Source organism: Desmodus rotundus, chromosome 5, assembly GCF_022682495.2.
Source record: "Desmodus rotundus isolate HL8 chromosome 5, HLdesRot8A.1, whole genome shotgun sequence".
Lineage (NCBI taxonomy): Eukaryota > Metazoa > Chordata > Mammalia > Chiroptera > Phyllostomidae > Desmodus > Desmodus rotundus.
The window spans coordinates 39,837,179-39,862,131 of NC_071391.1; the positions used below are offsets into that span (position 1 = coordinate 39,837,179).

At 44.7% G+C, this 24,953-nt stretch overlaps 1 pseudogene; it reads left to right on the forward strand.

The window, feature by feature from the left end:
• The first annotated feature begins 13,040 nt into the window (after positions 1-13,040).
• On the forward strand, positions 13,041-22,985 carry LOC112303217 (melanoma-associated antigen B16-like; annotated as a pseudogene).
• Positions 22,986-24,953: the final 1,968 nt, after the last annotated feature.

Here is a 24,953-nt window from a genome sequence, read left to right on the forward strand (position 1 = left end):
TTTAAAAGAACTTATGCAAGTCCAGAAGAGAGTTCTCCTCCTTGTAACTGTTCAACTAATATCTGTTAATAGTAACTTGAGTTCTTTGGGCTTCAAATTTTCCACCTATTAAATGAACATGGTTGCACCAGATGTTCTGGAAAGGTTCTTCTCCTAGTGCTTGCACCCTAGCATAATAACTATTGCTGGATGAATACCGCCTGATGAGGTCACCTCACCTCTCTGATCCAAGACCAAATAAGAACAATCTGGAGAGAAGAACAAACACCAACAGTTTGCAAAAAGAGGTAGTTCTCAGATAAGTTTGGGTTTTTTTACTCTCTTATGTTCCTAAGTGCACACATATGTACTTTATAAAAAAGGAAAAGAGCATCCATCATGAGGGAAAGGGATTTGGAAAGAGCAGGAAAGGAAGGGGCTGCTTCAGTGAGCCCGGGGCCAAAGGGAACTTGGCAGGGCCCGGGAGGGGATGGTCCGCTTGAAGGGAAGGGCAGAAGCAAGAGGACTGTGGCTTCCTCCCTTGCCCTGCTAGAATGCAGTTTCTACCATTTTTCTTCCCTAACCCCAGCCCAAGTGTGCTAGTTAGCAGAAGCATGTGATTTAACCTCCAATTTTCTTCATGTCAACTTGCTTTGTCTGGGTAGTGACAAAAAGAAAAGAAAAAAAAAAAGAAATCCTCCTAAATCTCAAGGTTCCCATTAACCACTAGATGACAGTCCTTCTCTCTCAGTATCAGGAAGCCCAAACAGATATTTCAAAGCTTTTTTTAAAATCACTTAACCAGGACATTCTGAACTTCCAAATACCTACTTTTTCCACAATTCCCATTCTTATAATCCAAACCAATTTTAAAGCAGAATGATGTCATAGGAAAAGCTGTGCTTTGAAACTAACAGATTATATTGGTTATCGCTATGTAATGAATTACCTCATAATTTAGCAGCTTTAAGCAATAATAAACATTATCTCATATTTTCTATGGGTCCAAAATTTAAAAGCCACTTAGCTGCATAGTTCTAGCTTGAGGTCTCTTCGGAGACTGCAGTCAGGATAAGGGGCTGTAGTCATATGAAGCCTAGGCTGGTGCTGGAGCACCCACTTCCAAGATAATTCACCCGTATGTACTTGTCCGCAGAAGTCCTCAGCTCCTCCCACTGGATCTGCCCACAGGCTGCTCGAGTATCCCTATGGTATGTCAGCTGGCTTCCCCTCTCTCCCCTAGCAAGTGATCCTGGAAAGAGAAAGGTAGAAGCTACAATGTCTTTTATGATCCAGCCTTGAAAGTCACTCACCATCATTCCTACAATATTCTACAGAGTGCTCAGGTCAGACCTAGTTAATGTGGGAGGGAGAACCACAAAAGAGCCTGAATACCAGTAGGCAAAATCACTGGGACCATCTTGGAAGCTGGCTACCGCATAGATGTGGGGGAATCCAGACTCCACCATTTGCTTGTCTATGAGCTAATATTTATCTTACAAAACTGCTATAAGGCTTAGACGAAAAACTTATGTATGTGAGACACAGCATCATGGTATCTGGCCATTGTTGAGGTTTGGCTGATATGGCAGTTTTGTACGGTGTCAATTTAGCTAAGCTGGAATTTAGTTTCCCAAATTTCCCTTCCCAGTCTGCTTCCAGGATAGGGATGGCCACAAGAGAAATGTGTGTAAAATTTGGAAGGAGCAAGTGAAGCCACCCTTGTGCTCTGGTGGTTGATACAGAACACCAGGTGCCAGCTGCAGACTGTAAACTGGTTATGATCTGCTGGCGCACATTGTTGGCAAAGAGCAGCAACCAGACCCCAGTTCCTCCAGCTCCCATCACATCTCTTACTTCATCTTCTCCAAGTGCAGGGGCAGTGCATATATGGGGAAAGGACATCAACTTCTGCAGATAACTTGCAACGCAATGTGATAGCTATGGGTTCCATTTGCCCCATGAGTTCCAGTTTGTCCCTGTGGGCTCTAGTTTGTCCTCACTCTCCCCTAATTCAACCCAACTTTTCTTCCTGATTGCTAGACATGATGACCTATCCATTTCAGGCTCATTCCTGAATGCAGAGATAACACAGACTTCCACAGACGTCTTCACCAACATGCTTTGTGGTCCCTGGTTAGTCACTTTTCTCTCATCCTACATCCATCTCCGTTCAGACCTTTTCTTCCTTAGCTTCTCCTGCAGTTGCGATGTATACAATCCCTATAGTAAATCCTGTATTCCACAAAGGTGCTGCTTCCCTGGTCAGCCCCTAACTCATATTGATACTGGTTAAGGTAGATACGGCTGACAAAAACATATGTGCTCTGTTGGCTTTGGAACGGGAGTGGGCAGGAGCAAAAATGGGCTCAAGTGAAGGCTTGAAGGACAGTGTGGGAATTGTTATTTAAGGTTAGTGGTATGAGTTGGATTATGTTCCCCCCCCAAATTCATATGTTTAAGTCCTAACCCCAGTACCTCTGAAAGTGATCTTATTCGGAGATAGTCTTCATAGAGGTAATCTGATTAAAATAAAGTCATTAGAATGGGTGCTAATTCAATATGACTGGAGTCCTGATAAAAGAGGAAATTCAGACATAAAACACGCATGCAGGGAGAAAGACACGTGAACATAAAAGGCAGAGGTCAGGTGATGGGTCTTTAAGCCAAGGAATCCTGCGACTGCCAGCAAACGACCAGAAGCTAGGAGAGAGGAATGAAATGAATTCTCCCTCACAGCTTAGAAGGAACCAACACTACCGACACCTTGGTCTTGGACGTCTAGCCTCCAGAACTGTGAGACAATAGCTTTCTGCTCTTTAAACCACCCAGTTCTGTTGTATAAGCCTCCCAGTTTGGGGCACCATATTATGGCACCGCTAACAAATTAATAGGGTTGGACAAAAGGTGGCCCGCGTTACATAGTGGCAGGAAGCTTGGCAGCAGTGGTGCCTGAGGTAATATTCAAGGTGGAAAGGGCATCTAATGAAAAATAGAGAGGATACTTAATGATCTTGTATATGTGGCTAAGGAGATTTTCAGTCAGAATGTTCCAATTGCCATTGGCTTCTATTTGTCTAAGACAAAGTACAAGAAGGGAGTTGAATTAAAGAAAAACTTGTTCACACTGGCTGGTGTGGCTCAGTGGATTGAGCATGAGCCTGCGGACCGAAGGGTTGCTGGTTCGATTTCCTGTCAGGGCACAACAGGGTTGCAGGCCAGGTCCCCAGTTGGAGGTGTACAAGAGGCAACCCATCACATCAATGTTTCTCCCCGACTCTTTCTCCCCCTCCTTTCCCCTCCCTCTAAAAATGAATAAATAAAATCTTTTAAAAAGAAAAAAAAGAAATTGTTCAATTTCAAGCAGAATTTAGAGGGACTATAAAGGAGCCAAGAATTGTTAGATTCAGCCCTGGCCAGTGTAGCTCATTTGGTTGGAGGAGCATCATCCCATGAACCAAAAGGTCGCAGGTTCGATTCCCAGCTGGGGTACATGCCTGGGTTGTGGGTTCAGGCTCCATTGGTTGTGTACAAGAGACAACCCCTTGATGTTTCTCTCTCACATCAATATTCCCTTCTCTCTCTCTCCCCCTCCCTACCCCTCTCTCTAAAATCAATAAACATGTCCTTGATTGAGGATTACAAAAAAAAAAAAAGAATTGCTAGGCTCAAAAATAAAACTGTTTCTAATCCCCAGTCTCTCCCAGTTTGAGATTCTCAAAGCTGGATGTGGACTAATAGAAAAGATTAAATTTAGCACACTCCAATTAATTAATTAATATGGCCTCTGGGTAAAAATTACTTCAAGTTTTTTTTCAGCTCAGGAGACAGATGTAAGACTGAAGGGTACTCTGTGATTTTAAGAGCATTACCTCAGAGTATCTTGATTCTTAGCCCAAGGAAGAGAGTTGATTGTCTTAGGACATTTTAGGATTTGGCTTGTATCTAATAGAGTAAACCTAAATACAATGAACAGGAAACCCACAACAGTGTTAAAAGAATCGTATCAGTGTAAGCACTGTCAACTTGGGCTAAAAAGAACAGAGATAATTCAAAATGAAAAGAGGCCTTGGGACATCCAACTTTATGTGAAAAAGAAACAGACTGGAAAAGCAACTCACTGAAAACACAAACCATCTCTTCTAGAAAAGAAAGAATGACTGAGCGCAGAGCCAAAGGCCCGGAGGGAAGAGCCGACAGACACTCCCATGGAGTAGGACGGGGCCTCAGTCAAGGAACTAGAGGCATGTACCTGCATAGATTTCGGAATTGCTGTGGATCAGTGACAGCTGTGTGTCTCTCATCCCTCTTCCGTCACTTTTTTAAATGGGCGTCTTTATCGTTGTTATTCTGTCCCTGTATTACCAGTACATGGTGGCCAGTGTGCAAGAAGGAGTTGACATAGCAGGCCTGACTGTTTATCCTTAGAAAGTTCTGCCTATGAGATTGGCCTTTGGCTGGCAACTGGGAACCTAGATTTCAGGAAGGTTCCCACCATTAACTGATAAGAGTAACTTTCTATGCCTAAATGGTTTATACAAATGATATGGTCTATGCTGAACACTTGTCTTCCTTCTGGGAGTCTGTGATTTGAGTACATGTCAGGCAAAGGCTGTGTACGTGACTATCCTTCGAAAGAAACCCCGAGTCTCTCAGGCATTTCTCTGGTTGACAGCATCCTACATGTGATTTCACAACTCCTTTAGGGGGAAATTAAGCATGTCTTTGTTATTACACTGGAAGAAGACTCTGGAAACTTCACCTGGCCTTCTCTGGATATTGCCCCCATTGCCTTTTCCTTTTGCTGATTTTTCACTGTATCCTTTTGTCGTAATAAACCTTAGTCATGAGACGACTATCTGCTGAGTTATGTGGGTCCTCCTAGTGAATCATCAAACCTGGTGGTGGTCTCAGGGACCCTCAACACAGGCAGGGAAGGACAAATAGCTTGTCTCTTCAATTCACAGTTTTCAGATGAACAAGAGTTGCAGTCAAGGAGCTTCATCCACCGGAACCCAATTTTGATGAGATCCTGGACTTCAAGTCAATTCCATGCAAGGTACATGAATTATGGTAGCTGGGGTGGGGTCGTCTCCAAGATGGCTCTCATTAACTCTGTCCCTCCCTATAGATCCATGCTGCGTGGTATACCAAGAGGTGAAGTCTAATTCCCCTCTTCTTCGATATGAGCTGGACTTCCTGTCATGTGGCAGGAGTGACAGCCTGGGACTTCTAAGGCCAAGTCATAAAAAGCTTTACAGTTTTCACCCAGATTTCTTGGGATTCCTACTCTTTGAACCTTGCAGCCATGCTGTGAGAAGTTGGGATTTCCACATGGAGAGAGAACAATGCTGGCCAGACGCCAGCCGTTTCAACCATACCAGCCCAGACATCGCCCATGTGAGTGAAAGAGCCATCGTGGACATTCCAGTCCCAGCAGATACTATATGGAGGAGAACCAAAACTCCAGACACATTTTCCCATTCAAGCTGTCCCTGCCATCTCCACCCATTCGAGCCAACCCAGCTAAAGCCACACACATTGGGAAGCAAAGACAAACTGTCCCCTCTGGGCCCTGCCCAAACTTCCCACCTACTGAATCATGAGCGTAATAAAATGGTTCTTTTATGCCGCTAAGTTTTGAGTGGTGTGTTATGTAGCACTAGGTAACCGAGCAGCAGTGGAGAGGTAATGTTTCCATCCCCTAACCACCAAAGACGATCCTGGCTTAGCCTACTCAGGCCCCTCCCCTCCCCCGCCTTCCAGGGAGAGTCCTACCTGCCCAAACCAGTTCTTGAGCTGTTTTCTTTTTTCTTTTCTTTTTTTTTTTAATGGAGAATTAGGAAGAATTAGGAAGAAAAGAAGAGGGTGTGAAGACCACAAGGCAGAGCTTTTTAGGGCAGTTGTTGAGAAGAAAGAAAAAGCAGCCATAGACTGTAAATGCCAAAGATGGGAAAGGGGGCATTCTAGGCGAGCTCGTGGGAGACTACACAGCTCCATTGTGTTTGAAGGTACGGATAAAGGTCTTGAAGTGTTTTTAAATTCTTTTTGGCTGGGTGGCCTACGTTCTTTCATTCAGGACCAGCTTAGTCGTGGCTAACATCTATGGCTTTCTAAGTAAGGGTTACAAATAAATGGCATGACCTTCCTCTGTGGACGGCATTTCAGGCCATCCTGTCTTTTTCTGCTCGGTAATGCAGAGGAAAAGCATGCATGGGCCGACAGGAGAGTGTGTGCCACTCCGCCGGGGACAGGCAGGCCTGCAAATGAGGAGTGACGATGGGTCTGAGTCCTGAAGAGTGAGTTGCACCCTGGCTGGTGTAGCTCAGTGGATTAAGTGTCAGCCTGTGACCCAAAGGGTCACTGGTTTGATTCCCAGTCAGGGCACATGCCTGGGTTGCAGGCCAGGTCCCCAGTGGGGGGCACGCAAGAGGCAACCACATATTGATGTTTCTCGCCCTCTCTTCTCCCTCCTTTCCCCTCTATCTAAGAATAAATAAATAAAATATTTTTAAAAAAAAAGTGAGTTGCAGTTCACTGGGCAAAAAATGAAGGAAGAACCTCACAGACAGAAAGAACAGCCTGGACAGAACATGGTTTAGTCAAGAAAGCCAAGTGAAGGCCAGTGTGACTCTCCAGTGGACAACGATGGCACGTGCCCTGAGATGGGAGGACAAATGGAAGAGGTCAGCATCTGAGGCCTAATAAGACAGGAGCACCAGGTCTGTTGGTTAGCTCTGCAGAGCCCTTATCTCCGCCTGAAAGTCTGAAATACCCTGTAATCAGTGGGCACAATCAGGCAGCAAGAAGCAGAAATGCTGAACGATTGTGCCTGAAGTCAGCAGATGTGGGAGTGGTGTCCCCGACACTGGCCACTCAGCAGCTGCTAGCATCTTCATTACTGCCATTACCCTATAGCTTTCCCGGGGAACAAGAGGAAGCTTCTGGTTCCACAGGAACTTTCATAAGCAGGTCCTAGGGTTTAAGCAGAGCCTCAGGGAGTCAGGGCTGCCTCCTGTCCTCAGAGCCAGGTGAAATTGCAGTCTCCTCATTGGGCAAAAACAACAGTCCTGTCTGCCTCACAGGGTGGGTTACTGTGAGGAACAAATGAGAGAACAGCTGTGAAAGCACCATCACTAAAACCCATCCAAACAGGGGAGGCAGTGGTGATGAACAAGAAGGAGGAGAATAATAATAATAATAATAGAGTTCTGATGCCAACAAGGATAGAAGTCCTGAAGCCCTAGGGGTGGGTGGTTTGCTCAGGGTGCAAGAGCAGCAAAATCTGACCTTGTAATTATAAGAACTGTGTGACAGGCCTGACTCTGCTAGCCTCTCAGGCATCACTAGCTGAGTCCAGAGTTCTACAGAAAATCCTGGTTTAATGATCTTTCACTGAGGCCAAGGCCAGATCTACTGCCTCACCAAAGGCATAGAATCCATCGGCCTGACCCACTGAGGATAGGGATGAGAATAGGCTTCTTAGAGGTGGAGATAAGAGTCTCAAGGATTAGAAGGAAGGGCATTCCAGAAAGAGGTAGCTGCGGGCGCAAAAGTATGGAAGAAAGAGCAGGGAAAGCATGTGGCAGATGAAGGAGGAGGAGTTTGTGTGCAATGGTGTTTTGGCTATGTGATACTGCGATTTACAGCAGGAAGTATATTTGGTCTTTGTTCCTGGCAGAGAGCTCCAAGTGGTTAGAGGATAAAGGTGTCTTTTGTTATGTTAGGGATGTAACCTTCCAAAAATACCTAAGGGTGGGGGCTGGCTGGCAGAGCAACCCTATGTTAGAGGGTTGGAACCTCAGCCCCGCCCCTTTGACCTCCGGGGAGGAGGGAGCAGTTGGAGGTTGGATCGGTCACCACTGGCCAATGATTTAGTCAATAATGCCTATGTCATGAAGCCTCCATAAACATCCAGAAGGACAGGGTTTAGAGAGCTTCCAGGCTGTTGAACCTGAACACATCCACGTGCCAGGCCCCAAGCTTCACAGAGAGAGAAGCTTCTGGGCCGGGGACCTCACCCTATGTATCTGTTCATCTGGCTGTTCATTCGTACCCTTTAATGTCCTACGTAATCTAATAAGTAAACCGGTTTCCTGAGTTTTGTGAGCTGCTCCAGCAAATCAAAGGTTGGTCATGGGAACCTCTGATTTCTAGCCAGTAGGTCAGATATACAAATAACAACCTGTGCTTAGATGTGATTGGCATCTGAAGTCTGGGCAACCTTATGAGACTGAGCCCTTAACTGTGGGAGCTGATGCTATCTCCGGGTAGGGTCAGAACTGACACTGGCTGGTGTTGGAGAGTTGCTTGGTGAGAGAAAAAAAAACCCACACATCGGAATTGGTGTCAGAAACATAGGCTAAGAAACCTTGGCCTTGGCAGTCAAAGGTGATCCGAGTGTGTGTGTGTGTGTGTGTGTTTTAAGAGAAACTGAATCCAAAAGCCAGGCAGACCCTCCAAATGAGTAGTGAAATGAAAGGACTAGACAGAGAGGAGGGGAATCTGATATGAAAGCAGTGGTACAGAAATCAGGGAAATCGACCAAAGTGCATACACAAGGGTGGGAGGCAGAGTCTGAAAAAGGACCTGATTTGTACACGGGTCCTGATGTCAAAGGCAAGATTGTGAACTGAGGGCTTATGGGTAATGTCCAGCCCAGGTGTGATATACAAGTAGACAAGGAGACAAGATCAGCAAGAGAGAGTAGAAAGTAAGACAAAACAAGGGTAGAATCCCAGCAAACACCAAAATTTAAGGAGTGGCTTAAAGAGAAGTTCATGAGAGGCCAAGAAAGTACACCAGAGTAGTCCAAAGTCTCCCTAACCCCTAGCACCCCTCTGAGACCCACTGTCCCTTCATGGTGCCCCTCATTCCCGAGCTAACTCTTGATCCCTCCCCTCCACTTCTCCATCAAAACTCCCCTTCTCCTGAATTTAGGAAAGCAACCTGAGTTAAAGCTATCCACATTGAAGTCCGAATGACCAATGCGTCTCTATCTTCAGCCAGTCCTTGATTATTATGTACAAGTGTAACCTATAATTGTAAATTAATTTCTTTTCTTTTTCTGTTAAAGGACAGAACCAAACCTATTTTGAAAAATAAAGTGGGAAGAATCATTCTACCCAATTCCAAGAGTTCCTATGCAACAGAGCAGCAGAGAACCCACACAAATATACCCAACTGATATAAGGATTTTTGTGTGTATGGGGTAAAATACACATTATGGTATTTATCTTTTTGTGACTGGCTTATTTCACTCAACATAATGTCCTCCAGGTCTATCCATGTGGCAGCCTGGGTCAGAATTCCTTTCTGTAAGTTAATTTCTAATGGATGAAATTTCAGCCTATTTGACCCAGGAATGGCAAAGAAAGCTTCAGCTGCGGCTACCCTAGCCATTTACTTCAGTTTGGGGGATAAAAGCAGGGGAGCAGCTATGAAGCCCCCCTGAAGTTCCAGTTCAGGGATTTTCATGTGGCTCTCTCCTTCCCACCACCTTTTTCTAATGGTGGGGGGCAGGGGCAGGGCGGCGGGCATCTATGGTTTGAATCAGCTAGAAACCTCTAACTACCAGCCATGTATACATATATACTCTGGGAGCGAGGACAAGACAAACACTGGTGTCCAAGGACCAGTTCAGCTTCCAGCTGAATATCCTTCTCTATTGACTCCTAACAAGGACAGAACAACTCAGGCCTCAGACCTCAGCGGGGAACTACGGAGACAGCGGTAAGAAGAGGTCACCTGTTTTTATCCATTCTGCTTCTCTGGAGGAGGCATCACACAGTTGTTCTTCCGTTACAGCCATTATGGAAAATAGTGTAGAGCTTCCTCAAAAAAGTAAAGTAGAGCAACCTTATGATGTAGCAGTCTCACTCTGGATATATATCCACAGGAAACTAAATTAGTATCTGGAAGGGACATCTGCACTGCCAAGTTCACTGCAGCATTCTTCACAGCAGTCAAGACATGGAACAGCCTCACTGTCCATCGGCGGGTTGATGGACAAGGGAGCTGTGGTGTACGCCTGTGCGAGGGAATATTATTCAGCCTCTACAGAGAAGGAGATCTTGATGTCTGGGACAACATGACAACCTGGAGGACATTATGCTCAGAAAGCCAGACACAGAAAGACAAACATCACAGAGAAAAGAATGGTGGTTGCCAGGGACTGGGGGGGGGGCGGGGGGGAGACGCTGGTGAACGGCACAAAGTTTCAGTTTTGCTAGATGAATGAGTTCTGAAGGTCTAATGGGAATATAGTTAACAATACTGTATTGCACACTTGAAATTTACCAAAGGGGCACATCTTAAGTGTTCTCACCACAAAATTAAAATTAAAAGGTAACAATGTGAGGTGATAAATGTGTTAATTAACTTGAATGAGGCAATTATTTCACAATGTACATCAAAACATCAAGTCATACATCTTGAATATATGCAATTTTATTCATCAGCTATACCTCAATAAAGATGTGGGGGATGGGAAGCAGTAATGCCAAAAAAATCTTTTTCCTTCCATTCTTCCCACTCTTCCCTTCTGTCTCCGTGCCTTCCTTCCTTTTTCCTCTTTCTTCCACAGATAAGTACTGAGCATTTTCTCTGTGTCAGGCATTGTGCCAGGCGCTCGAGATACAGCAGTGAGCATGCGGGCCCTTTCCCTGCTAAACTTACAGTTGGGTGGCGGTCTGTCCCTCCTGCTGACAACTTGCGGAGGCCAGGCCCCGGCTGGGTGGGGGGGGGGGGGGGGGCGGGAGCTGAGCTTCCAGTCCACAACTGCTCATTGGGTCCCCAGAGCAGCTTTCTGTTCCTTCCCATAGTTCCCATCTTCCTCTCTCTCGTTGAACCTTTAACATATTAGTAAAATCATCCAAAGGTGTTACCTCTCAGCAAAAAGGATTGAGTTTGCAGGACAGCTTTCTTTCTTTATGACTTCTGATTAATGTGCCATCCCGTAGCATATTCTCAGGCTCTCTTTTTACCTGGTTGTTATGGGACCATCGGGTTAATAATTTTTCCTGCTCTTGCTACAATTCCTGCTTGTGCATAACTCTTTGGTTCACTCACAGTTCCCTGTGTTCAGGTGCGTCCAACCTGCCGCCCAGGATGGCTGTGAATGCCGCCCAACACAAAATCGTAAATTTACTTAAAACATTATGAGATTTTTTGTGATTACATGTCACAATGTATTTAATGTGTGGCCCAAGACAACTCTTCCTCTTCCAGTGTGGCCCAGAGACGCCAAAAGTTTGGACGCCCCTGCTGTGTATACTCTTCCTCATTATACAGAGAGAAATATGGATTTGCACTTCATACACAAAATGTACTTAAGACCAAAATGTACTTAAGACCAAAATGTACAGAAGACCAAAGCAGCTAAAAGTATTAACACCTACTTTGAAAATTAATAAGAATTTAAATATATCTTATTATATTTATCCTCATTTTGTATTATAATTATCTTTTCATATACTTTTTCATAAATGTTGACTTTGACACATGAACTTCTGTAAATGTTATGAATAACTGTAATTATTATTCTCTTTTGATGTTCAAAAGAAGCACATGGCCAGTAAGAATGCTGTTATATAGGTTTCAGTGTACAATCAGCGCTATTTCAAATATTTTTTGGAAGCATCCTTTTCTTAGATGGGACAAGTCCCCCTTGGAATTGGCCATGCTTCTAAAAGCCTTGGTTTCTTTTTAAGGAGCATATTAGAATCCAAAATCTGGTGGTTGAGTGTGCAAATCAATTTGGTAATGAGTAAAGTTGTCTCCAGGCGACAAATCTGAAGAATATATATATTTTTAATTTATTAGAGAGAAGGGAGAGAGAGAGTTTGTTCTACTTAGTCATACATTCATTGGTTGATTTTTGTATGTGCCCTGGGGATGGGGATGGAACCTGCAACCTTAGCATATTGGGTGGTGCTGTAGCCAACTGAGCTACCCAGCCAGGGTCCAATATTTGTATTTTTAAAGTCCATCAGTTTGTATTAAAACTTTCCATTTTTATCAACTCTAAATTATTTTTGTTCTAATATAAGAAAATACTTTCCTAGTATACCATATACTTCCTTGATTATTAATTCCTCACCAAATCTATGGTATGTAACCTTTATTTATAATTTTTAGTTGAGTCATATATCACTCACTATTCAGAAGTCTCTTCATTGATGCAAATTTGTTTGCATTCTTTTTTTGGTCCAAGATAAATTTAGTGCTCACCTGTAAGAAAGATTTTCCAGTTAGCTGTTTTTATCTTTACTTTGGCTATTTATAAATAACCTGTTTTCTACTTCAATTTAAATCCTTTTTTGGAAGAATCTAAGTATAAATATGAAATAAATGCACAATTTAGTGTTGCAATCAAATGAAAATTGGTAGCAAAGCAAATCTGATACGTATTTCATGAATTATTATTATAATAAGATAATTAAACATGTATGGAAAAGTTTGCATAAATGATGGTAATTATATATCTGAAGATGATGGGAGGGATGGGAAAAGATTGGAACTATGAGAAGGAGCACGCAGCTACTCTGGGGACCCACTGAACAGTTGTGAAATGGCGTCTCAGCAGCACCCACAGGACCTGGCCTCTTCAAGTCATCAGCAAAAGGGACAGGACCTCCACCCAAGTACACATCCAGGAGAGGAAAGGCCCTCCTGCATGTCATTGTTGCATAGCCAGCGCCTGGTGTAAAACGACACAGAGGAGATACTCAATACTTACTCGTGGGATAAAGAAAGCAAAGAGGAAGGAAGGCATGGAAGAAGAAAGGAAGGGAGTGAACAGCTAATATATAAGATACATTTACATTTTCATCACTTGAAACAATTGGGTCAAGATATAACAAGAGTCAGTACAATCAATGATATAACACTAAGCAAAACTGCAAAAATGCATAATTTCAGGAAACCTCTGAAAGGTATAAATATGACAAGTGCCACTGATGGAGCAAGTAAAGTTTGATGAGGACGGGTCCATCCTCTATATAGTATCTGATTCCATTTGTAGGAAATGCCCAGAATAGGCAAACCCATACAGACGGAGAATGGATGAGCGGTTCCTCGGGCTTGGAGGAAGGGAAGATGGAGAGCGCCTTGCTAGTGGGTTTCATATTGGAGGGAGAAAAATGACTTAAAACTGATCGTGGTGATGGTGGCACAACTCTATGAATACACTACAAACGACTGAATTGTATGCTCTAAACGGTGATTTGTATGATCCGGGGACTTCATCTCAATAAAGCTTCTATAAAGAAGGTAAGCAGGCTGATGCATCCAGCTCAGGTTCAGAAGTTTCCACCAAATCCCCTGCTCCAAGCAAGAATCAATTATGAATAACCCCGACCTACATAAATAACCTAAAATAAGCAACCTACTATATTGGCCAGAATAAGATGGTATTATTTTAATTTGGAGTCTAGTAAAATTGCTGTAACCCTAGAAAAGTATCAAAATAAGTATTATTTATAAGAATAAGTATAGAGGTAATGAAAGAGAAATTATAACCATGGTTTTAATATTTTTGAATTAGATTTAAATATGGCTATAGCCTTTGTGATTATTTTATCTTCATGTTTTTTCTATTTGCTATTCAGTGTGTTAGGATGTTTGAAATGTTGAAGGAATTAGTTTTGCTGGACTTACGATTACAACTTGGATTGTCTACGGGAATTAAGTTGTATAACAATGAGCGTGGTGCACCTGCCCAACACTCATTCCACTCGGGGGCAATTAGTAAAAAGCCAAGCGGCAGGCCCATTCTCTTTGCCAGTGATTGGTCTAGGGATGGGCTCGTGCCACAGCATTGTCCAATGAAATGTGAGTAAAAGTCCACTGTGGGGCTTCTGAAAGAGCTCCCCGCAGTCCCCCCCCGCCCCCCAAGACAGAAATGAGTCCCGCTTCCTCCTCTGCATGCCTGTGACAGTACTGCAGCAGCCACCCTGCTACAGGCCCAAGGAGCTGCCAATACCTGGAGGGCAGGGCCCGGGGAGTCCGCGTGAGGCGGAGCTGCAGCCCAGGCCGCGCCCCCCCTCCTCCAGTCCACCCCTGCTCTGGGCTTCATGTTATGTGAGATCATACATTGTCTTACTGTTGGAGACATTTTGAGTCGGGGCTTTCTGTTATTTTCACCCAAAAGAAATATAATTTGGAATCAGGATTTAAAGATTAAAATGTAGTTTAAGAAATTTTTGCTTTTCCAAGTCTTGTTTGTTAGGCATATAAATTTGATACGTTGAGCACTGGTTATACTGGAAGTTGAAGGGTTTTCCTCTGCCCACACAGAAGCCCCCTGGATTTTAAAGAACCTAGAAACATGCGGAAAAGCAAATTTCAGAGAGAGATTGCTCCTCTTGATCCTCACCTGAGAAGTTGCAGGTAGCACGACACATGTCTTCAACTGATTAAATGTAAACCCAGGGAGGCATCTCTGCAGGAATCACAAACACTGTTTCAGGTGGGGGAGGAGAGGTGAGAGAGCCCAAAGGAACACATTACTAGCAATTCAAATGTCCTCAGGGCCCAGGCAGGTTCTATACAAGAATGAAAATGAGTGGGAGTGAGGCAGTGGGAAGTGGGAAGTGGTGGTCCCATCCACAATCAGCATCTCCACTCAGACCCAGACGATGTTACTGTTAGAAAACACAACCTCAGTGTTGCCTGGTCTACCCTTTTCCAAGAGAAGTCAAAAACCTGGATCATGTGAATCTATCAAGTTTTAGATTTGGGAAACCAATTCAATTTAACAACAACAATAGCAACCAAACACTGGGGCCAATGAGACCACATCTGCAGGATGTCCTTGGTCTTCAGGCTGCCAGTGTGTAGCCTCAGCCCATAGGCATAGAGCATGTCCAGAGAGTGGACATAGGTGGAAGTCGAGACACCTGCCCTGTGCTGCCAGTCAGGGCCAACATACTCCTCCCACTGGAGCCTCTTAAACACTTACATTCAGGACCACATAGCTGAAAAGGTGTGATTCATAGTAACAGCCCAGCAAGAAGGGTCAGCTGCAAAATGCACCTGCATGTTGAATGAAATGATCTGTTGCACGGGGCTGGCTAGTGTCATCTGCTTAAATGACAGAAGCTGACACATAATTTTCATTTCAACCCTTGCCAGAGCCAATTTGCTATCAGATTAGCCACTAATGCGATCAGTCCTATTGAATGTCTTTGCTGTGTTGTTAGGCTTTATAAATTAGGATCAGTCCTTTACTGGAAACTGAAAAAAATAGAGGGAGAGAGGCTGAGCTGTCTAGATTAAATGAGTTGTGAGTCTCAAGAGGGTCTTGTCAAACCTCTCGGAGCTTCCCAGCATAGCCCAGCCCAGTCCCTTGTATGCAGAGGTCACACAGCAAATATTCCTTGGTGTCTTCCCCTCACCCCCTGGTCTTTTGAAGATAAGAGTAAACCCAAGGCCTGTGAATGCCTCTGACTCATAGAAAAATCTGCTCATTTTCATGGGTCTATTCGTGTGTTACAGTATTTTAAATTAAGTGTGGTGTGACACATTGTAGCAGGAGGAACTTCGGCTATTAAGAACAATGTACTGACTACAGATTGTGAAACATTAGAGCAGGTTACAAATGAGGAAGTGGAGGCTCCACTATGCAGGACTTTTCTGCAGCGTAAACGCCTGATTCTATCGGTCAGATGCTATTACTGCTGAGATGGGAAGGTGGTATTTGTGTGATGTGTCTGCTGCAGCCAGGTCTTTGCTCTTTTTTACTCATTTTAATTTTTCTTTTCCTCACCTGAGGATATGTTCACTGATTTTTTTTGAGAGAGAGATAGGAAAAGAGAGAGAGACAAACGTTGATGTGAGCAAGAAACATCGACTGGTTGCCTCGTGTACGTGCCCCAACCGGGAATAAAACCCGCGACCCAGCTATGTGCCCTGACCGGGAATCAAACCCGTGACCTTTGGTGCACACGGTACAATGCTCCAACCAACTGAGCCACCCGGCCAGGGCCAAGTCTTTTTTTTAAGATTTAATTTATTTACTTTTTATTTTTTTAATTTTATTTAATTGTATTTATTTATCTTTTGAGAGAGGAGAAGGAGGGGGAAAGATAGGGAGAGAAACATCAATGTACGAGATATATTGATTGGTTGTCTCTCACACGCCCCCAACTGGGGACCTGGCCTGCAACCCAGGCACGTGCCCTGACTGAGAATTGAACCAGCCACCTTTCAGTTCACAGGCCGGCATTCAATCCACTGAGCCACATCAGCCAGGGCCCAGGTCTTCACTCTTAATAAGAGCAGCCATTTACAAAGAGGCAGCCTGCTCGTTGTCCTAGGTCATTTTTCTCATCAAACTCTCAGTGAAACCCAGGAAGATCAATTATCCCCATTTTACAGATGCGGAAACTGAACCTCAGAGAGATGAAATAAGTCGCTGGTGTTTGCTCTGTTCATAAATGACAGAGCTATCGTTAGAACCCACCTCTGTGTGGCTTCCCAGTCTAGGCTCTTCCTATAGGGCCAGGCTGCTGCAGTCCCTGCACACAGCACCTGTGGCTATTTGTTGGGAAGAGAGACCAAGCAGCAGGTTCAGGCAATGAGAATATTACCCAAAAAGGTGGTGAGAGTGTCGCTGAGGCCCTACAAGGAAGCCAGTGTCAGGAAGAGAGCTAAGATGCCCACTGGGGAAAAGACAGAGACGCAAAGGGGCGGCAAGGTCAGAGCCTGAAGTTGAGGGATATCCTTCCAGAAATGAGTTTGCACTGAGTTGCACAGTCCAGGAAGTGAAGGTAGTGAACAATGAGTTCCTTTTCAGCAACACTCAGCTTTGCTGCCGAGCCTGCCCAGCGCCAGGCTGGGTGCCACTGACCGGCCCAGCTCAGATTTTCCTTTGGTGCCTCCTGACCTGCTAACAATGCCCTTAGCCAATTCTCACTCCCGCTCCCCCAGCCTTCAGCAATTCTGTTTGAGGTACAGAGGCTGAAACACTGTTTCCAACAATGACTGTGCAACTTAATCGAGTGCTTATTCTATCCGTGTTCAGAATACATAATCATGGACCTTCCCCCTCTAAAAAAGTGTGGTTTCTGCCCTGCTAGGGCCCAATTCCTAGAATAGCATCATTGCTACAACTTAAGAGAAGGAAAGCTGAAAACTGCTAGGTCCCTACAGCCTCCATATATTATATGTTTTTTTAAATCCTCACCCAAGGACATTTTTTTATTGCTTGAGAGAGAGAAAGAGAGAGAGAGAAACATCAATGTAAGAGGGAAACATTGATCAGTTGCCTTCTCATACTCACCCCAACTAGGGATTGAACCCACAACCTAGGTATGTGTCCTGACCAGGAATCGAGCCCACAACCTTGCAGTCTATGGGATAACATTCCAACCAACTGAGCCACACTGGCCAGGGCTCAACATATTATATGTTAAACCTCATCACCTTTCCTGCTTAACGCTTGTGGGTGAGAAGAGTTGGCGTCTCTGTTGCAAAGTCAGCCAAAAAAAGCAGCTTCAGGTCAACTCTGCAGCAGGGGCCACCTACAGACTGGGTGAGCTGGGTCCTTCCTTCTCTCTTTTAAGAAAGAGCTCATTTCCCAAAGTCTTGTATGGCCCAAGTAGCTCCAGGCTCCGGGTTAAGATAGGAAATCTAAGGAAACGAACACAACTCCACAGACACGGGAGAACAGACTCACTGGCTGAGCTTCCAGCTGTTCCACTAGAACTGATACCCAGTGTCTTTAATTAAAACTCAAAACTTCCTGGCAGCTCAGGCCTCAGGGAAGGAGCCCCAAACCTGCCCTGATGGTCAGCACCTTTGGGAAATTCTTTCTTTCAGTCTGCACTTTCCTGAAGCCCACCTCCTTATAACGAGGGCAGGAAGGGGAAAACTAACTGGAAAAAAGATAAACAAATAAAGAAAGCAGAAGGACTTTTCACTGAACGACCTGGGGTTGGCCAGGTCAACCAATCAATCAATGCAAGAACACATCTTCGTGAAATAATTTCTCACCCCACTCCCACCCACTGTGGAAAGAGCAAGAGCCGATCGCCCTGACTGCAGTGAAACGTTAGCTTCTCGCCTGAGAGCCTCCACCACCCACCCTCTCTCATGCCTCGTGCCGCCAGCCCAGCTGCACCCCGGGGGCGGAGGGTGCAAGTCTCCTGAATTTGCTGGGGGACAAGTCTCCTGGGCCCCAGCAAATTCAAGCCTCCAATGCTCCTGGCCACAGTAACTACCTCAGGAATGGGAACTCGACCCAATGGGAGTAACAAGAACTTAGCCAGGACTTCTGAGAAAGAGGATCTCAAGCTTAGCAGAACTTGAGGTACGAAGTCCTTAAAACCGGGCACCTGGGACTGCTGCCAGCCAGCTTGCCGCTCTCTGAGCCTGAGTCTGAAGGTGACGGAACAAAAGGCAGAGCTGAGGGAAGGGCTTACTGGGTCCTGATGACATTTGTTGAGATTTGAATTCACCTAAGCCTGAGGCCCCCGCTGCCCCCGCTCAGACGTGTCACCTGTATAAGCCAGTCAGTGCCCTTTCATCGGAAGCCAGCTCGGTTTGGGTTTTCTGTCACTCAAAACCACAAGAATATTAAAAGAAACTTCAAATCTGTGGGGTAGATATTTCCATCTCTGTTTTACATAAGAAAACTTGAAGCTCAGGTAGGTAAAAAAGAGATAAGCTGGCGCAGACCCAGGTCCTGATTATCAGCGGGCAGAGTCAGCCCTTTGCCCCGCAGCTGCCCGCCGCAGTCCCAGAAACCCAGAGGGCTGGGGCTGTGGTGTCGGTAAAGGTGTTCCAGGTAAAGGGAGCAACTTACGCAAAGCCATAGATATGAGAGGGCTCCGGGGTACAGAGGCAATACAAGTGCTCTGGCTTGTTCAAAGTATTGGTGTGTAAGAGAGGATAACAGGAAATAGAGTTAAGAACACATTTAGGGTTTGGGAACTTGACCTTTATCCTAAAGTTCAGAAATTCCCAAACTCCACTAAACCGAGCTTCCATGGACGGAAACTCAATTCCAGTTGGCTTAGTCGTACTAGAGCTCAGCGATGAAAGTTATTCACACAGCAAAGAGGACTGGAAAGAACACAATGAGGGGAAGGAGTCAAATTCTTGACTTGGAGTTCCACAATATTGTCCTAAAACCAAGACAAGCTGACGGAACTGAAGCAGGGTTCACCTCTCACACGAAGAGAAATGCCAGATAATTTTTCTCAGGAGATATCTGAGTTTGAAAGCAAGAAAGGGAAATTCCACAGTGCCAGAAATTGAAAGGGAACCCAAAACTATCACAGTGAGCAGAATCCTGAACTAAAACAGGGCAGATCTTGGGGATTTAGGAGGGATCTTAATGTTGATGTGGAAACAGAAGGTGAGGGCTTGAGCCCAACAAGACCTGGAGTTGGGGTGCAGGCCCTGTCTCCTCTCTGGAGGAGGGTGGAAAACTAGGCTTGCCATCCTGGAGACGGAGCCGCAAAGCTTACCGCTGGCCTGGGCGCTGGAAGAAAACAAGTCATCTGTGTTCAACCGGAACCCGAAGACTGTTTCTACACCAGTGTGGAACCTGCGCTCCCATTGTCCTTCAGGGGCAGGTCACAAGAGATTGAACAAAGTATTAAAAAAAAAATCATACCTAAACAGCATGTTCTAACAGGAGAACAGATAATATAAGAAACAAAAATCTCCAAAGCAACCGATGAAAAAAGATGAGACTTCTTACAAAAGAGTGACAAACTTCAGCAAGCCACTCATCAGCAACAATGAATGCCAGAAGACACAGGAATGGCTCAAAATTGCTGATCCATTGAGCTGCAAAGGACAATGAGAATGGGAACCAGGAGAATGCTGGGTAGCCAAACAGGGAGTGACGTTTTAAAAACAGAGTAGTTATGCCTAAAGCTTCCACCCAAATATGATTAGGACACAGAAATGTCCACTGGGTTTGGTAACCCAGAGGTCACCAGGGACTTTGAGTTAGCGGTTTCAGTAGAAGGGTGGGGGCAAAAAGCAGGTGTGAGGAGGTTGAAGTCAACATAAGGAAGTGAGTTTATGTTTCCAAAAACCCCCTTGCTTCAAACACACAACCAGCCATGACATTTATAACATAAAAATGATTTTTAATAAAACACAACTGGACTCTTACAAATCTCCATGAACCAGAAATGGAATAGGAAGTCAGAGCCCCAGGGCTGAAGTCGCATGCTGGGCGCTGGCTCTAAGTCTGGAAGCTGGACGGTGACGGCTGGGCCAGCTCCTGTGGGGGCAAAGAAGAGCTCCCACAATGTGGGGGCTGATGCTCACAGCTCAATACAAGAGGCTAAGGGGGGCTCTCCACTGTGCGTGAGAAGAAGCTGAAGGAAACAGCTGTCTGTGGAGCCTGCCTGTGTCAGAGCCTGGGGAGGAGAGGAGCAAAGAGAACACCTTGCTACCAGGAATCGTCTAGCTGTCTGCTGGCCCATGAGTAGGTCTGCCATATCCCTAGTATCCTGGGGTGGAGAACAGTGACTGGAGCTCTGGTTCTAGGCTGAGACCCAGGGGCCAGGATGAAGAGAAAGTAAGAAGTGGAAATCGAACAAAAATATTTTCTCACTCAAAAAGAGCTTGTGAACCATAATTCTAAAACACAAAAGAACCTACTTGGTATGAAAAATGGCCTTTGAAATGAACAATCAGAAATGTTCTCAAATGTCCTCTAGAAAGTTGTAAAAGAGTATAAAAAAGAAATACTGTGGGAAAGAAGGGAAAGGGACATAAATGAACATGAATGAGGGACCCATGGACAGAACCAAGGAGGGGTGGGATTGAGGGTGGAAGGTGGGGGTGGGTAAGGTGGGGGAAAGCGGTGGTGGGAGAATGGAGACAACTGTATTCGAACAGCAATTTAAAAAGTAAAAACATAAAAATAAAAAGACTTTAAAATAGAAGGTTGAAAATGTTCAGAGATGAATATACACCATTCATTTCAAAAGGAAATTTTTTAAGCAAAAATAAGCTGAAGTGAAATAATATGGAGGATAACCAATTAGAAATCCTAATTGAAATCTAAAAGGCCGCAATGGGAGAAACTCTAGATTGGATACAATCAAATAGTAAATTGGCCCTGACTGGTGTGGCTCAGTCCGTTGGGTGTGGTCCCGCAAAGGGAAAAGTCACAGATTTGATTCCTGGTTGGGGCACATGCTTATATCCTGGGTTCAGCTCCCTGTCAGGGTGTATGTGAGAGGCAACCGATTGGTGTTTCTCTCACACTGATGTTTGTCTCCTTTTCTCTCTCCTCCCTTTCCCTCTCTCTAAAACACAAAATAAAATAAAAAATAAATGTGCAAATGTGCTCTCTTGAAAGTGAGAAAAATGTCTTCTTTTTTTAAGAGTAAATTAAAGAATTGTGTAAGAAAATGGAGGAATTCACTCAGAATATAGCTTGAGGTGAACAAAAATAAACAGCAGTTAAAATCATGGAGAACAGATTTAAAAGTTTAAATGTTTACATAATAAGAGTTCCAGAGAAAGAGAATTGAAAGTAATGGTAGAAATTGCTCAGGTTTTCTTTTCCCCCCCCCAGAATTGAAAAAAAAAAAAAAAGCCTTAGGAATGAAAGAAATTCACACACCACCACATCACTATTTAAGAATGTTGGGGGAGGGGAAACTTCACCACTAGTAAGTAAGAAGTCCCTCCTCCAGCCTGTGGGGGCTGAGAGGGTTTTGATCTGAGCCCTTAGGATTCTAGTCAGCTGAGTGAGGGAAGAGCGCTTTGTGCTGCCTGATGTCAGGGGTGATTCCCCAGTGACCACCTTCCTGTTCACACTCCGATTAACCACCCACGAGAGTCGTCATGCCTTTTCTTCAAAAGAAGGCACAGCGCCCACCTGCTCCACCCTTTCAGACCCACAGTGAGGCCTGGGGCATGGAGGGCACACAGGTCTCTGCTCCCACCCTCCAATGCCGGCCAATGTGGAGGAGGCTCCTGAGGCTGGTATACCCAGTACTCCCAAGAGTCCTCAGAGTTTCTGCTCATCTTCCATTGCCATCACAGCCAAGTCACCAAGCAGATTGGATGAGGGCGCCAGCAGCCAGGAGGAGGAAGATAGCACCTCACATGCTGGGCCAAACCCCAAAAATGTGCCCATAGATGCTCTAGATAAGAATGTGTTGGTGAGTTTTATGTTGTCCAATCATCATATAAAAGAGCCAATAACCAAGGCAAATATGTTGAAGATTGTCATCAAAAAGTACAAAAACCGGCCCTGGCTGGGTAGCTCAGTTGGTTGGAGTGTCGTCCCACTACGTCAAGTTTGTGGATTCGATCTCTGGGCAGGGCACATGCAAGAAGCAACCAATGAATGCATGAATACGTGGAACAACAAATCAATGTCTCCCTCTTTCCTCTCTCTCCCTCGCCCCTACTCTTCCTCTCTCTCTAAAGTCAATTTTGTTTTCATGTACAAAGACTTCTTCATGTACAGAGATCTTCTGAGAGCCTCTGAGCTCATGGAGATGACCTTTGGCCTTGATGTGAAGGAAGTGGCTCCCACCAACCACTATTATGGTCTCCCCCTCAAAATGGACCTCACCTATGAGGGGACGCTGCATGGTGAAAAGCACGTGCACCACACGGGCATCCTGACACTTATCCTGGGTGTGATCTTCACAAAGGAAAACCGTGCCACCAAAGAGGAAGTCTGGAAAGTTCTGAATGGATGGGGATACAAAGTGGGAGGAAGCACTTCATCTTTGGAAAGCCCCGGGAACTCACCACCAGAGATGTCATGAAAGAAAAATACCTGGAGTACCAGCGGTGCCAATAGAGCTCTTGCACAATTTGAATTCCCGTGGGGCCCGAGAGTCCATGCTGAAACCACCAAGATGCAAGACCTGGAGTTTCTGACCAAGGTTCATGGGACTGGTTCAAGTTCTTTCCCATCTCAGTATGAGGAGTCTTTGCAAGACAAAGGAGAGCCCAAGCAGACCTTCAGCCAGGCCTGTCTCTACTTCCATGGCCACTGCCAGTTCTGAGGCCAAGCCCAGCAGCTCCTCCCACACCCAGGGAAGCCAGGGATAGTCTCCTCGTGCATTGTTTGACGAGGCAGTTAGTGCTCGGAGATGGAACTGAAAGGAACACAGTATATATGCCTATGTGTTTTTATTTTATATGTGTAACTTGAAAATTTATTCTCTTATTTTTTGACATCTGTGTTATTGAAATAGTGTTTCTTTTTATATAGATTTAGTTAGCTGAAAAATATCCAGGTTTATGATGATATTGCTCACACATTTAATAAGGTTTATTAGTAAGAGCTTTGTTGTTTCTTTAAAAATTGTGAAATTATTTCACGTTGTTATCTGGGATAAGATAAAGCGTTGCTATAGGCATTTACTGGAATTGTGAAAGAAATCACTTCTAAGATAGCTGGGTTCAAGAAACAAAGATCAAATAAAAGATTGTCAATTTATTGCCCTCATACCTTTTTGTGTTTTTTTTAAAGACTTTATTTATCTATCCTTAGAGAGAGGGGAATGGAGGGAGAAAGAGAGGGAGACAAGCATCAATGTGTGGTTGTCCCTCACGCAACCCCCACTGGGGACCTGGCCTGCACCCCAGGCATGTGCCTTGACTGGGAACCGAACCAGCAACCCCTTGGTCCGCAGCCCATGCCCAGTAAACTGAGCCACACCAGCCAGGGCCTTTTTGTGTTTGTTTTATAAAATTAAATAACATATAGTTGAATTTGCTTAACTTGTTTATGAATATATAAGAAATATATCTCAATAAATAAGAAATTCTTACCATTCACAAGCCCTCATTAAATGAACTACTGGATTTTGATTCCAACACTCTTTAACATCTCTGAAATCACGATACATACTACAATCAACTGACAACTTTTGTTTTTTGTGTTGTTTTCCCTTTGACAAGAAGTCTAAATTTTTATTTGCTCAGGTTTCTGTGTTCTGTGTATTTTAGTGAATCTTCAGACTTTCCGCCAGCTGTGCAAACCTCCTCTCAAGCGTGTTTATTCCCATCAGACACTCTCTCTCTTCCATCCACTGGAGTATCTCCCCTGGAGCCTCCTGCCCGCTCCAGGAGGAACTGGCTGTCCTCTAAGCCTGTGGCGTCAACGTCATCCTGGATTCTCGAGTCACTGTCATCGTTTGGGGATTTCCTCCCTCTTGCGAGGAAGACGGGTCTCCTGGTTCCTATTCTTCCTTCCTCTTGGTTTAGCCCTTGTTTTAGTAGGAGCAAATTCTCCCGCTGTGTCCCAAAAGTGCCCTGGAGGTAACGTTTTTTGAGACTTTGTATGTCTGAAAATAGTTTTCTGCCCTCACTTGATAGCTTGGCAGTGTTAGAAAATTATTTTTTCCTCAGTATTTTGAAGGCATATTTCTATTGCCTCTTAATGAGGGAGGCAATAGAAATGCGAAAGCTGAGGATTCAGATGCATTCTCTGATATTTGAGCCTTTGCAGAGAACTGTTCTTTCTCTCTGAAAGGTTTCAGGAACATCTCCTTGTCCACACTCTTCTGGAATTTCTCTATGGAGTACCAATTTTCGTTCACTCAGCCGGACATTCAATAGACTCCTTCATCCTTTATGATGGGAACCTCATTCCAGCTCCAAGTCTTATCAAGGCCAAAGCCTCATCTCCCGTTGCCATATCGACATTAAACTCCCATCCTCAGTGCCTAGGACCTGTGCTGTTTCAGCATGAGATCTGCTCACCGTACAAGCTTTGGGCTCCTTTTTCGTTTCTGGCCCCTGGTAATTTCCCTTTCTTGTTTCCAAGTTGCCCCAGTGATGTCACAGCTTTACATTTCATCTACAGGCTGACCGCTTGGAAATTACACGTCCACACGGGACTCCTCCAGACCTGCACATTCAGCTGCCCCTTGGTATCTCCACTGGTACGTCCAATAGAAAACTCAAACTTAAAATTGCAAATCAGAACTCCTGATAATCCCCCTGAACCTGCCCCTTTGTCAGTC